Source organism: Oncorhynchus gorbuscha, linkage group LG22 (assembly GCF_021184085.1).
Source record: "Oncorhynchus gorbuscha isolate QuinsamMale2020 ecotype Even-year linkage group LG22, OgorEven_v1.0, whole genome shotgun sequence".
Lineage (NCBI taxonomy): Eukaryota > Metazoa > Chordata > Actinopteri > Salmoniformes > Salmonidae > Oncorhynchus > Oncorhynchus gorbuscha.
The window spans coordinates 19,035,807-19,050,323 of record NC_060194.1 but is presented as its reverse complement, the minus strand read 5'-3'; positions in this window follow the sequence as shown (position 1 = coordinate 19,050,323).

Here is a 14,517-nt window from a genome sequence, read left to right as displayed (position 1 = left end):
TAAATGAAGTGTCTGTCCTATATCTATGAGATATAAGAAAGCTCAGGAATTTTTTTTAAATAATAATAATAATAAATATATATATATACAGTGGTGAGAACAAGTATTTGATACATTGCCGATTTTGCAGGTTTTCCTCCTTACAAAGCATGTAGAGTATGTTACGTATGTATGTCATACAGGATGTCTGTTTCCTCCCATGGTTTTTGTACAGTGTCACAGTTTCCTGTCACTGTGGTCTTCATGGCATAGTAGTACAGAGCAGAGTCTGTCAGATCAGCAGAAGAGATCCACACGTTTGTCCACTTTGTCCACTTTGTGTCAGACGAGACCACTTTGGTGTGATGTACAAGAAGAAATCTGGTTGGGATCTGGGATATTGGCGGTACCACTGTAGATTGTAGGCAGTGCCATCATATTTGCAGGAGAGATGGACATTCCTTCCCTCCTGAACAAGCTCTTCTGGAGTCAAAGGGTTTATTTTATCCCCAAAACTGTTTCCTCCAAAAATATTTGGTCAAATAACATCTGTAACTGTACAACTGTGCAGTTGCAACTGGCATTTAAAAATGATGAATGTGGAATTACCATGTTTTTGTGCTGTTCATTCACTGTAAAATTAAATTAAAATATTTCAATCCATGTAATTACTCACCTAAAAATCTGAAAAGAGAACAAATGAGAAGAAAAAGATCTTGCTAGACCTTTGAGAAACCGATAGACAGCACTGAGAGACCTGACTAACTAGCTACTTCCTCAGCAATAACATCCCCTCAAGCTACATGTGGATCTTTGATTATTCAGCCCCTCCTCTTGACACCAAGGTGAAATGTTTTCTGTTATGGCTTTATTTTTTCAGAAAATGTTGTCAGGTTTTTGCATTGTGTTTATCGGTTTCCTGTCACTGTGGACTGCAAGGAACAGTTGTACAGAGCAGAGTCTGTCACTTCAGCAGAGGTGATCTCCAGAGCCACATGGGTCTCATCTTCATTTAGTTTAACAGACAGCCGAGGATGGGTCGATTCATTCTGTGTCTTTAACTCTCCTTCATTGAGTAGAAGCAGAAATTCTGGTTTTGATCTTGGGTATTGTTGGTACCACAGTAAAGTATCAGTACTGTAGGAGCCAGTGTAGTTGCAGGATAAAGTAATGCCTTCACCCCCAAAAACACACTCTTCAGTTGTGGCTGATATTATTTCCTCCTCATAACTGCTACCTGAAATAAATAATGTTAAACATTTCTCGAATGAATCATATTGCAGTTCATGTACCGTAACTGCTATATAGACATGTCTGCAATACAAAACTGCAATGCAAAACCTATGCACTTACCAAAGAACATTGAAAAAAGCAGAATTGCGTAAATCATCTTCAGGGGGTCTGAATGGCTGGCTTCATGCCCTGTCAAGTAAGAGTGTATCACTATCCTCTCTTCAATTGTAGACTACATATTGTAGACTACATACTGTAATGTCAAAGCACTCATTGACTATGTAGCTCTACCTCTCTACACTAAAAAGAGTCGGGTATTTGAGTTCAATTGTCTTTCTGAGTTGGATTGTTGCTGAATGTCATCTTTATGATTTTGCTCTAGTTCTGAATGGAGACATTTCAGCTCATGACTGCCCTCTATTGGTATTGTCTTAAAATGTATGCTGTTCACCAAATTAAGAACAATAAGACAATTACTGCTCTTCATCCTCTGAACAGTGGTTCCCAAACCGTGAGGCGAGGAGGGGTCAGCCAGTCCGGCTTTAACCTCATTCTAGAAAGTTGTAAAAGTGGAATTCACAAGCTGCAATTTTGAAATTGGGTAGTGCATCATCAGTTCCTCTTGTCATGTTATTCATTGCATACCTTAGAGAGCTATTTATAACTTGTCAGCAATGTACAGATCAACTAGCCCATGTCAGCTAAAGCTTTTTTATTATGTTTTTTAGCCCATAGATATTGTAAAAAAATGTATCACTCAAATATCACATGAATTAACATGGCGTGATGTTCCACAATGCTGGAATGGGGTCACCGAGTGAAAAAGGTTGGGAACCTTTGCTAAAAGGAACCAAAACAACACCACAAATGCTTTTCACTCTGTATTTATTCAGACTGGTACCTTGGATCATGTTATGTCAGAACAGGAAGATGCAGACAATATTATTTAGTAGTTCCTGAATAATATTTATATTAAATTGTGTTTAATTGTGGAGATGTACTAAAAAAATATATGTATTATATATATAATGTGTAATGTAATGTACTCTAAATAAAAACTGATTGACAACTCCATTGTGTCCTCCTCCCAGAGCGCTAAGAACCTTGGCGTGATCCTGGACAACACCCTGTCGTTCTCAACTAACATCAAGGCGGTGGCCCGTTCCTGTAGGTTCATGCTCTACAACATCCGCAGAGTACGACCCTGCCTCACACAGGAAGCGGCGCAGGTCCTAATCCAGGCACTTGTCATCTCCCGTCTGGATTACTGCAACTCGCTGTTGGCTGGGCTCCCTGCCTGTGCCATTAAACCCCTACAACTCATCCAGAACGCCGCAGCCCGTCTAGTGTTCAACCTTCCCAAGTTCTCTCACGTCACCCCGCTCCTCCGCTCTCTCCACTGGCTTCCAGTTGAAGCTCGCATCCGCTACAAGATCATGGTGCTTGCCTACGGAGCTGTGAGGGGAACGGCACCTCAGTACCTCCAGGCTCTGATCAGGCCCTACACCCAAATAAGGGCACTGCGTTCATCCACCTCTGGCCTGCTCGCCTCCCTACCACTGAGGAAGTACAGTTCCCGCTCAGCCCAGTCAAAACTGTTCGCTGCTCTGGCTCCCCAATGGTGGAACAAACTCCCTCACGACGCCAGGACAGCGGAGTCAATCACCACCTTCCGGAGACACCTGAAACCCCACCTCTTTAAGGAATACCTAGGAGAGGATAAAGTAATCCTTCTCCCCCCCCCCTTCCCCCCTTAAAATATTTAGATGCACTATTGTAAAGTGGTTGTTCCACTGGATGTCATAAGGTGAATGCACCCATTTGTAAGTCGCTCTGGATAAGAGCGTCTGCTAAATGACTTAAATGTAAATGTAATCAGCATACAATGCACTGTTCACCACCAAGTGTCTTGACAGGTTTTTGTACAGTGTGTCTGGGTTTCCTGTCACTGTGGGCTGCAAGGCACAGTGGTACAGAGCAGAGTCTTCCAATTCAACAGAGGAGATCATCAAGTCAACACGGGTCTTCTCTTCATTCAGTCTACCAGTGTGTCGTGGAGTCGTAATGGATGTATTCTGTATATACTTGTTGGTTTGTAGGATCCAAAGAAGACATTCTGGTGTGGATCCGGGGTATTGACGGTACCATTGTAGATTGATAATGTTGCCATTGTAGTTGCAGGAGAGAGTGATGTCTGTTCCTTGGAGAGCATTGACTTCAGGCTTCACTGGAGTTATTGTTTCCTGCTCCATACTATCACCTGCAACAACATAAGTATTGTCATTGTGTTAATGTTTATTCCTAAAGAGAAAAAATACATGGATTAGGTGCCCATAAAGTATGAGAAAGAATTGAAACTTCCCAGTAAAATACCACTTAGTTTTTAATGCAATCATTCACTGAAAAAAAAGCAATGTCGCTGTATTCGAAATGTTATTTGGTTTAAGATGAGAATTCAGCACTCACCTATAAACGCTGAGAGGAGCAACAGTAATATGAGTGACATCCTGACACAGACTAGATAAACTAACTGAGAGACAAGACAGGGAGAGAGCTGAGTAGATCCTCTACAGAGACATCCTCATGGTTGCAGGTATACCCAGCCTATACCAGTGTTTAACTATGAGGCCCCTCCTCTGATATTTGGATATGTAACTCTTCTTCTGTGGTTTGTGTTTAAGGGTTTTCAGTTCCTTTTGGTCTAGATTTTGCTGTAGTCTTGGTTTGTTTTTTTCAATAGATCCACCATGCTATACTATACGTACCATCTGCATATTTGTGTCAGACTGTCAGCTTTTTTCATGAGGAAGTGTTTCCTGTCACTGTGTGCTCCATGGCACAGGTTTACAGATCATAATCTGTCACTTCAGTAGAGGAGATCTCCAGATCCACGCGGTCTGTATGAACCTGAGCTGGAAGGCGAGATTCAGGAACTCTGGTTTAGACCTGGGACACTAATGATACCAATGTAGATTGTTTACAGAGCCAGTGTAGCTGCAGGATGATGTGATGATATCACCCTCCACACCACCCACCATAGGCCTAGTGGAATTGTCATCTTCAGAATTGCTACTTAGTAGTACAGAGCAGAGACTGTCACTTCAGCAGAGGAGATGTCCAGATCCATTTCATGTATGAGGGTCCATTTTGTACTATCAGTGTTGGTTATGATCCTAGAGTAGTCCAGTATGAGGAACTGTGGAGAGGATCCAGGGTGCTGGAGGTACCATAACAGACTGTTGGTTAATGAGCTGATGTATCTACAGGCGAGTTTAATGCTACTACCCTCCATAACGTCCACTACATCTCTGTCTGGAGTAATTATGTCTTCAACACTTGTACCTGTAAAAAATAACAACATGTATTACTGAGTCAATATAGACAGTGTACAGTATATCCACACTTGGTGTTTCAAAGTGTTTTACCACTTAATATTGATAATTGTCACGCCTTGGTCTTAGTGTTTTGTGTTTTCGTTGATTGTTTGGTCAGGCCAGGGTGTGACATGGGTTTGTTTTGTTGTATTTCGTATTGGGGTTTTGTGGTTATTGGGATTGCGGCTGAGTAGGGGTGTTGTATGTGCTTGGCTGCCTGAGGCGGTTCTCAATCAGAGTCAGGTGATTCTCGTTGTCTCTGATTGGGAACCGTATTTAGGTAGCCTGGGTTTCACTTTGTATTTCGTGGGTGATTGTTCCTGTCTCTGTGTAGTGTTCACCAGATAGGCTGTAATTAGGTTTCACGTTCCGTTTTGTTGTTTTTGTATTTGTATAAGTTATGTTCATGTATCGCAATCCTTCATTAAAGATCATGAGTAGCAACCACACTGCATTTCGTTCCGACTCTCTTTCGACAAATGAAGAACGGCGTTACAGAATCACCCACCACACACGGACCGAGCAGCGTGTTAACAGGCAGCGACAGCATGAACAGCGAAGGGAGGACGTTATGGACAGCAGAAGCATGGAGTATACTACGTGGGAAGAAATAGACAGGTGGGCGGTAGACCCAGAGAGAGTGCCGGAGCCCGTCTGGGATTCGCTGGAGCAGTACGAAGAAGGCTATAGGAGAATGGAGTCGAAGAGAAAGACATGGCGGTGCAGAGCGAAACCCGAAAGTCACCCCCAAATATTTATTGGGGGAGGGCTCAGAGGGAGAGGGGCTGAGTCAGGAGTCAGACCTGAGCCAACTCTCCCTGTTAATCGTGAGGAGCAGCTGCAGTGGGAGAGGCTGCACCACTTGGAGAATTGGACATGGGAGGAAGAACTGGACGGAAAAGGACCCTGGGCTCAGCCTGGTGAATATCGCCGCCCCAAGGAGGAACTAGAGGCGGAAAAGCGGAGAGGCGCTGGTATGAGGAGGCAGCACGGCAACGCGGATGGAACCCCGAAAAGCAGCCCCAAAAAATTATTGGGGGGGGGGGGGGGGGTTACAGGGAGTATGGCTACGCCAGGTAGGAGACCTGCGTGAACTCCCTGTGCTTACCGGGGGGGCTAGAGAGACCGGGCAGGCACCGTGTTATGCTATGGAGCGCACGGTGTTTCCAGTGCGGGTGCATAGCCAGGTGCGGTTCATACCAGCCCTTCGTATTGGCCGGGCTAGAGTGGGCATCGAGCCAGGTAAGGTTGGGCAGGCTCGGTGTTCAAGAGCTCCAGTGCGCCTGCACGGTCCGGTCTATCCAGAGCCACCTCCACACACCAGTCCTCCGGTAGCAGCTCCCCGCACCAGGCTTCCTGTGCGTGTCCTCGCTCCAGTATCACTAGTGCCAGCACCACGCATCAGGCCTACAGTGCGCCTCGCCTCTCCTGTGCTGTCGGAGTCTCCCGCCTGTTCAGGGCTATCAGAGCCTTCCTCCTCTACGGCGCTGCTGGAGTTTCCTGTCTGTTCAGCGCTATCAGAGCCTTCCTTCCCTCCTGCGCTGTCGGAGTCTCCCGCCTGTTCAGCGCTATCAGAGCCTTCCTCCTCTACAGCGCTGCTGGAGTCTCCCGCCTGTTCAGCGCTATCAGAGCCTTCCTCCTCTACAGCGCTGCCGGAGCCTTCTGCCTGTTCGGAGCAGCCTGAGCTGTCAGTCTGTATGAAGCAGCCAGAGCTGTCAGTCTGCATGAAGCAGCCAGAGCTTTCAGTCTGCAAAGAGCTGCCAGTCTGCAAGGAGCTGTCAGTCTGCAAGGAGCTGTCAGTCTGCAAGGAGATGTCAGTCTGCAAGGAGCTGCCAGTCTGCAGGGTGCTGTCAGCCTGCATGGAGCAGTCAGAGCTGTCAGTCTGCATAAAGCAGCCAGAGCTGTCAGTCTGCAAAGAGCTGCCAGTCTGCAAGGAGCTGTCAGCCTGCATGGAGCAGCCAGAGCTGTCAGTCTGCAAGGAGCTGTCAGTCTGCAAGGAGATATCAGTCTGCAAGGAGCTGCCAGTCTGCAGGGTGCTTTCAGCCTGCATGGAGCAGTCAGAGCTGTCAGTCTGTATGAAGCAGCCAGAGCTGTCAGTCTGCATGAAGCAGCCAGAGCTGTCAGTCTGCAAGGAGCTGTCAGTCTGCAAGGAGCTGTCAGTCTGCAAAGAGTTGTCAGCCTGCATGGAGCAGCCAGAGCTGTCAGTCTGCAAGGAGCTGTCAGTCTGCATAGAGCAGCTAGATCCACCAGTCAGCCATGATCTTCTAGATCTGCCAGTCAACCAGATTCTTCCAGGTCTGCCAGTCAACCAGTCTATTCTAAATCTGCCAGTCAACCAGAATCTTCCAGATCTGCTAGTCAACCAGAATCTTCCAGAGCCTACTACCTGCCTGAGCTTCATCTCAGTACTGGGCTTCCTCTCAGTACTGGGCTTCCTCTCAGTACTGGGCTTCCCCTCAGTCCCGGGCAGGTAGTACCGGAGCCTACTACCTGCCTGAGCTTCATCTCAGTACTGGGCTTCCTCTCAGTACTGGGCTTCCTCTCAGTACTGGGCTTCCCCTCAGTCCCGGGCTGCCCCTCAGTCCCGGGCTGCCCCTCAGTTCCGGGCTGCCCCTCAGTCCCGAGCTGCCCCTCAGTCCCGAGCTGCCCCTCAGTCCCGAGCTGCCCCTCAGTCCCGAGCTGCCCTTCAGTCCCGAGCTGCCTCAGTCCCAAGCTGCCCCTCAGTCCCGAGCTGCCCCTCAGTCACGAGCTGCTCCTCAGTTCAGTGGGGTTCTGGGTGAGGACTATTAGGCCATGGTCGGCGGCGAGGGTGGATTATCCCAGGACGCGAAGGGGAGGAAGGGGAGGAACTAGGACATTAATGTAGTGGGGTCCACGTCCCGAGCCGGAACCGCCACCATGGACAGACGCCCACCCGGACCCTCCCTATAGCTAGCCTGCTAGCCCCCGAATAGCAACACTGCAGAAACTATTACACTCAACGGAATGACTTGATTAGTGTAGTGTCAACAACGCACCCACTGCCAGCTGGCCTACTTCAGCAGTACTGTATCATTTTAATCATTTTAGTCAATAAGATTCTTGCTACGTAGCTTAACTTTCTGAACATTCGAGACGTGTAGTCCACTTGTCATTCCAATCTCCTTTGCATTAGCGTAGCCTCTTCTGTAGCCTGTCAACTATGTGTCTGTTTATCCCTGTTCTCTCCTCTCTGCACAGACCATACAAATGCTCCTCAGCGTTGCCACCCTACTCTGGTGGTCACGACCCACGTGGAGTTCCAGGTCTCCAGCCTCTGGAACTGCCAATCTCGGTCAACAAGGCAGAGTTCATCTCAGCCTATGCCTCCCTCCAGTCCCTCGACTTCTTGGCACTGACGGAAACATGGATCACCACAGACAACACTGCTACTCCTACTGCTCTCTCTTGTCCGCCCACGTGTTCTCGCACACCCCGAGAGCATCTGGTCAGCGGGGTGGTGGCACCGGGATCCTCATCTCTCCCAAGTGGTCATTCTCTCTTTCTCCCCTTACCCATCTGTCTATCGCCTCCTTTGAATTCCATGCTGTCACAGTTACTAGCCCTTTCAAGCTTAACATCCTTATCATTTATCGCCCTCCAGGTTCCCTCGGAGAGTTCATCAATGAGCTTGATGCCTTGATAAGCTCCTTTCCTGAGGACGGCTCACCTCTCACAGTTCTGGGCGACTTTAACCTCCCCACGTCTACCTTTGACTCTTTCCTCTCTGCCTCCTTCTTTCCACTCCTCTCCTCTTTTGACCTCACCCTCTCACCTTCCCCCCTACTCACAAGGCAGGCAATACGCTCGACCTCATCTTTACTAGATGCTGTTCTTCCACTAACCTCACTGCAACTCCCCTCCAAGTCTCCGACCACTGCCTTGTATCCTTTTCCCTCTCGCTCTCATCCAACACCTCCCACACTGCCCCTACTCGGATGGTATCGCGCCGTCCCAACCTTCGCTCTCTCTCCCCCGCTACTCTCTCCTCTTCCATCCTATCATCTCTTCCCTCCGCTCAAACCTTCTCCCACCTATCTCCTGATTCTGCCTCCTCAACCCTCCTCTCCTCCCTCTCTGCATCCCTTGACTCTCTATGTCCCCTATCCTCCAGGCCGGCTCGGTCCTCCCCTCCCGCTCCGTGGCTCGATGACTCATTGCGAGCTCACAGAACAGGGCTCCGGGCAGCCGAGCGGAAATGGAGGAAAACTCGCCTCCCTGCGGACCTGGCATCCTTTCACTCCCTCCTCTCTACATTTTCCTCCTCTGTCTCTGCTGCTAAAGCCACTTTCTACCACGCTAAATTCCAAGCATCTGCCTCTAACCCTAGGAAGCTCTTTGCCACCTTCTCCTCCCTCCTGAATCCTCCGCCCCCTCCCCCCTCCTCCCTCTCTGCAGATCGTCAACCATTTTGAAAAGAAGGTCGACGACATCCGATCCTCGTTTGCTAAGTCAAACGACACCGCTGGTTCTGCTCACACTGCCCTACCCTGTGCTCTGACCTCTTTCTCCCCTCTCTCTCCAGATGAAATCTCGCGTCTTGTGACGGCCGGCCGCCCAACAACCTGCCCGCTTGACCCTATCCCCTCCTCTCTTCTCCAGACCATTTCCGGAGACCTTCTCCCTTACCTCACCTCGCTCATCAACTCATCCCTGACCGTTGGCTACGTCCCTTCCGTCTTCAAGAGAGCGAGAGTTGCACCCCTTCTGAAAAAACCTACACTCGATCCCTCCGATGTCAACAATTACAGACCAGTATCCCTTCTTTCTTTTCTCTCCAAAACTCTTGAACGTGCCGTCCTTGGCCAGCTCTCCCGCTATCTCTCTCTGAATGACCTTCTTGATCCAAATCAGTCAGGTTTCAAGACTAGTCATTCAACTGAGACTGCTCTCCTCTGTATCACGGAGGCGCTCCGCACTGCTAAAGCTAACTCTCTCTCCTCTGCTCTCATCCTTCTAGATCTATCGGCTGCCTTCGATACTGTGAGACCATCAGATCCTCCTCTCCACCCTCTCCGAGTTGGGCATCCCGGCGCGGCCCACGCTTGGATTGCGTCCTACCTGACAGGTCGCTCCTACCAGGTGGCGTGGCGAGAATCTGTCTCCTCACCACGCGCTCTCACCACTGGTGTCCCCCAGGGCTCTGTTCTTGGCCCTCTCCTATTCTCGCTATACACCAAGTCACTTGGCTCTGTCATAACCTCACATGGTCTCTCTTATCATTGCTATGCAGACGACACACAATTAATCTTCTCCTTTCCCCCTTCTGATGACCTGCATCTCTGCATGTCTGGCAGACATATCAGTGTGGATGACGGATCACCACCTCAAGCTGAACCTCGGCAAGACGGAGCTGCTCTTCCTCCCGGGAAGGACTGCCCGTTCCATGATCTCGCCATCACGGTCGACAACTCCATTGTGTCCTCCTCCCAGAGCGCCAAGAACCTTGGCGTGATCCTGGACAACACCCTGTCGTTCTCAACTAACATCAAGGCGGTGGCCCGTTCCTGTAGGTTCATGCTCTACAACATCCGCAGAGTACGACCCTGCCTCACACAGGAAGCGGCGCAGGTCCTAATCCAGGCACTTGTCATCTCCCGTCTGGATTACTGCAACTCGCTGTTGGCTGGGCTCCCTGCCTGTGCCATTAAACCCCTTCAACTCATCCAGAACGCCGCAGCCCGTCTGGTGTTCAACCTTCCCAAGTTCTCTCACGTCACCCCGCTCCTCCGTTCTCTCCACTGGCTTCCAGTTGAAGTCGCATCCGCTACAAGACCATGGTGCTTGCCTACGGAGCTGTGAGGGGAACGGCACCTCAGTACCTCCAGGCTCTGATCAGGCCCTACACCCAAACAAGGGCACTGCGTTCATCCACCTCTGGCCTGCTCGCTCCCTACCACTGAGGAAGTACAGCTCCCGCTCAGCCCAGTCAAAACTGTTCGCTGCCCTGGCCCCCAATGGTGGAACAAACTCCTCACGACGCCAGGACAGCGGAGTCAATCACCACCTTCCGGAGACACCTGAAACCCCACCTCTTTAAGGAATACCTAGGATAGGTTAAGTAATCCCTCTCACCCCACCCCCCTAAGTTTTAGATGCACTATTGTTAAGTGACTGTCCCACTGGATGTCATAAGGTGAATGCACCAATTTGTAAGTCGCTCTGGATAAGAGCGTCTGCTAAATGACTTAAATGTTTTGAGGTGCGTCCGGGAGTCCGCACCTTAGGGGGGGGGGGGGTTCTGTCATGCCTTGGTCTTAGTGTTTTGTGTTTTCGTTGATTGTTTGGTCAGGCCAGGGTGTGACATGGGTTTGTTTTGTTGTATTTCGTATTGGGGTTTTGTGGTTATTGGGATTGCGGCTGAGTAGGGGTGTAGTATGGGCTTGTCTGCCTGAGGAGGTTGTCAAGCAGAGTCAGGTGATTCTCGTTGTCTCTGATTGGGAACCGTATTTAGGTAGCCTGGGTTTCGCTTTGTATTTCGTGGGTGATTGTTCCTGTCTCTGTGTAGTGTTCACCAGATAGGCTGTAATTAGGTTTCACGTTCTGTTTTGTTGTTTTTGTATTTGTATTGTTATGTTCATGTATCGCGATCCTTCATTAAAGATCATGAGTAACAACCACGCTGCATTTCGGTCCGACTCTCTTTCGACAAACGAAGAACGCCGTTACAATAATACCATATTGTAATGAATACTGAACAGTGAACGTTCTGTTAGTACACATTCAGTTGATGGAGAGTGAATTCCTACCTACAAGTACACATAAACACGACTGATTAGAGCAGCATCATAGTCACTGTGTGTTAGACAGAGACTTCTCTGTAGAATTATCTTGTCTTGGAACATTCCCTCTCTGGGTGAACATTGCATGTTATGTGTAAAACTAAGCTCCTCCTCTTTACACAATAGAATGGATGCGTGTTGATTCCACTTGATGGCATTATTGTCAAATAAAACCTACAGAGTTGAAATACTCTCTCAGGAGATGTTAGGTTTTTGTACAGTGTTTCTGGGTTTCCTGTCACTGTGGGCCTCAGAGCACAGTAGTACATAGCAGAGTCTGTCACTTCAGCAGAGGAGATCTTCAGATCCGTACGTTTGGCATTTTTGTCATGATTTAGAGTGAACCCTGGTGTAATATCTGCGTACTCCATAACCAGTAACTGTGGTGCTGATTTGGGATGTTGTCGATACCATAGAAGAATAGTTACAGAAGAGGTGTAGTTACAAGAGAGAGTAACTCTGTCCCTTTCTGAAGACACTTCTACATCAGTGTAGGGTGTTAATTCCTGTTCAGAACTGACACCTGTAAAAACATTATATGATATATTATATATATATTACTTTAAAACATGGAATATTGAATTAATTCCAAATAAAAGTTTTAAAAAAACATGTATCCCCATGTTGTGCATTATCTTCATGATCTTTGATTTGAAAAAAGAATACCTCTCAACATAATCACACTCAGTTTGAATGAAAATGTCATTACTTACCTATCAAGTCAAATAATAGTAATAGTGAACAGAACAACATTGTAGATGTCAGGATGTGTAGAATAAGCACCAGCTGCTGATGAAAAGCACAGCATCAACTGGCTATGATCTTCATTGTAGTTTCATGTATTGCCTTGAGGATTCATAATCTAATCCTGACTTCATACTCTAGCTCCTCCTACTGACAATGTAGAATCAAAGATGCTTCATATCATTTGATTTATTCACTAGAGAATCCATTTGATGGCGCTGCAGACTAACAGAAGACTGCAGATGCTTGTAAATCCATGAAATTCAGCTCACTGCTGAGTCAATAAGTTATGCGTCATTGTGGACGTCACAGAACAGCAGTATAGTGCAGAGAGTTGTATGTTATTTGTACAGTGTTTCACACTTTCCGGGCAATATCGTCTCTACAGCACAGTCGTACAGAGCATAGTATCTCACTTCTACAGAGGAGATCTCCATCTCGACAGGGGTTCTCTCTTCATTCAGTTTAACAGGCAGTGGTGGGTATGGAGGAGTAGCGTTCACTACAGAGGGGTTTGAGGACACTCCAGTGAGGAGGAGGAAGCTGGGAGATGATCCAGGGTACTGGTGATACCACTGGAGAGTACTAGCAGAGGAGTAGTTACAGGACAGATTTATGACATCACCTTCCAACCCAAACGCCTTATCTGATGTTGGAGTAATGTCATTAACATGACTTCCACCTGGAAAACATTTATGAAAACAGGAATTGGTACCAGGAAATTATTATAAAATCCAAATCATTATTCAGTCAAGTGCATTAAAAATGGACAGAAGATCCTTCACATGAATATGACTCCAGTCATCAGTAACTACTGTTAGATTCTGGGATAGACTTGGAACATTGATATATTCATAAGGATAGTGTCCAACCATGAACGAGACACATTTTTACATCAGAAGTTAATGGTTATCTATAGGAGTCACATGGCATTGTAATGTGTAGGGGAGACGGGTGGAGATCTTAGAACCTAACAATGTCACTGAGGGAGAGAGGGTAACGTTTATGTTATGTCAGGATATGTTATTGTTAGCCATCAGGGTTCCTCTGGGAGGAGAAGAGAGAGTCTGGTATACCAGAGTCTGGTATCAATAACCATGACTGCTTTGAGTTGGCGAGGAGTGAGCACTTTGGGGTAGAGGTTAGGTTAGATGAAGTGAGGAAGAACAGATATCACTAAGGTTCTGTCAAGCAACAGCAATGCATTGGCTGTTCAGTTGTGGAGAAGGAGAATCAGCCTTGGAGAAAGGGGTAAATATCAGTTCATGTATGAAATGTTATTTGTCTGAATGCAGTTGTGTCGACCCTTTGGGAAGAATGAAATTTGATTAAGCTTCTCTAGTGTCCGTGAATCTCTCCTTGAAACCTGCAGTATTGTCTCCAGAACAAAAATAATTACAGCTCAGCATATGTTTAGGGAAGTCATTTGCTTCTTGTTTGTTCCAAAATAGATATGCATTATTAGCACTGGTGTTATATTATCAACTCAGTGTTACCAGTCCTCCTTCTGTAGCAATCACACCTCCTGGTTGCTGTTGAACTTGGTCTGCTGTGCACTCTGGAAGATAAAAAAAGGTACATTGAGTGATAATAAAAGATACATGACGATTATTAACCAATGAGAGTAAAGGTTCCATCAAACCGAAGCAGAATACATCAATAACCAGCCAGATGATCAGACAGAGTACCATGGTTATACAGAACACACTGAGAGTGACTGTGAGTTACAGTAAGAGGTTGAGATCCTCTCTCTCTCTTCCATGTCCATCTCAACCTGTATATCACCTTCAACTGACAGACATGAAGGACGAGCCTGGTCAGAGAGTGGTAAGATTGAAAAGAAATGTATAAGACAATATTACATTAGCACTCTTTCCAGTACAATAGACAAAGTGTAAAGCTTACACTTCTAGCTTAATATAGAAAGTAGCCTAAAGGAACTGACAATGACTTAAATGTTCCATGAAGTTACTATGATGAATTTTTATGTTAATATACCTACAGATATTCTGTTATTATTCATGTATAAACACTAATGGAATCTACAGAGTATCTAATTCAGGTCTACTCTTAAACACAAAGTATATTGAAATACATTTTATGCGTTAATCCCAACTTTTCAGTGGTACTGTATGTTTGTGTGGAAAGTGAAACCTAGAGTTTTTTGTAAGGGGCCTGAATATACTTTTGTCACAGTGGGCCTCAGAGCACAGTAGTACACAGCAGAGTCAGACAGCTGCAGCCTCTGGATCGTCAAGGGGACTGATTTTGCTGAGACATTCAGACGGGCATCAAATCTGTCCTTGAACTCAGGAGTAGTTTCCCCAGGTGAAAATGTATCCCTTCTCAGCATAAAAATGGGCTCATCATTTGCTAGTTTGTACCAG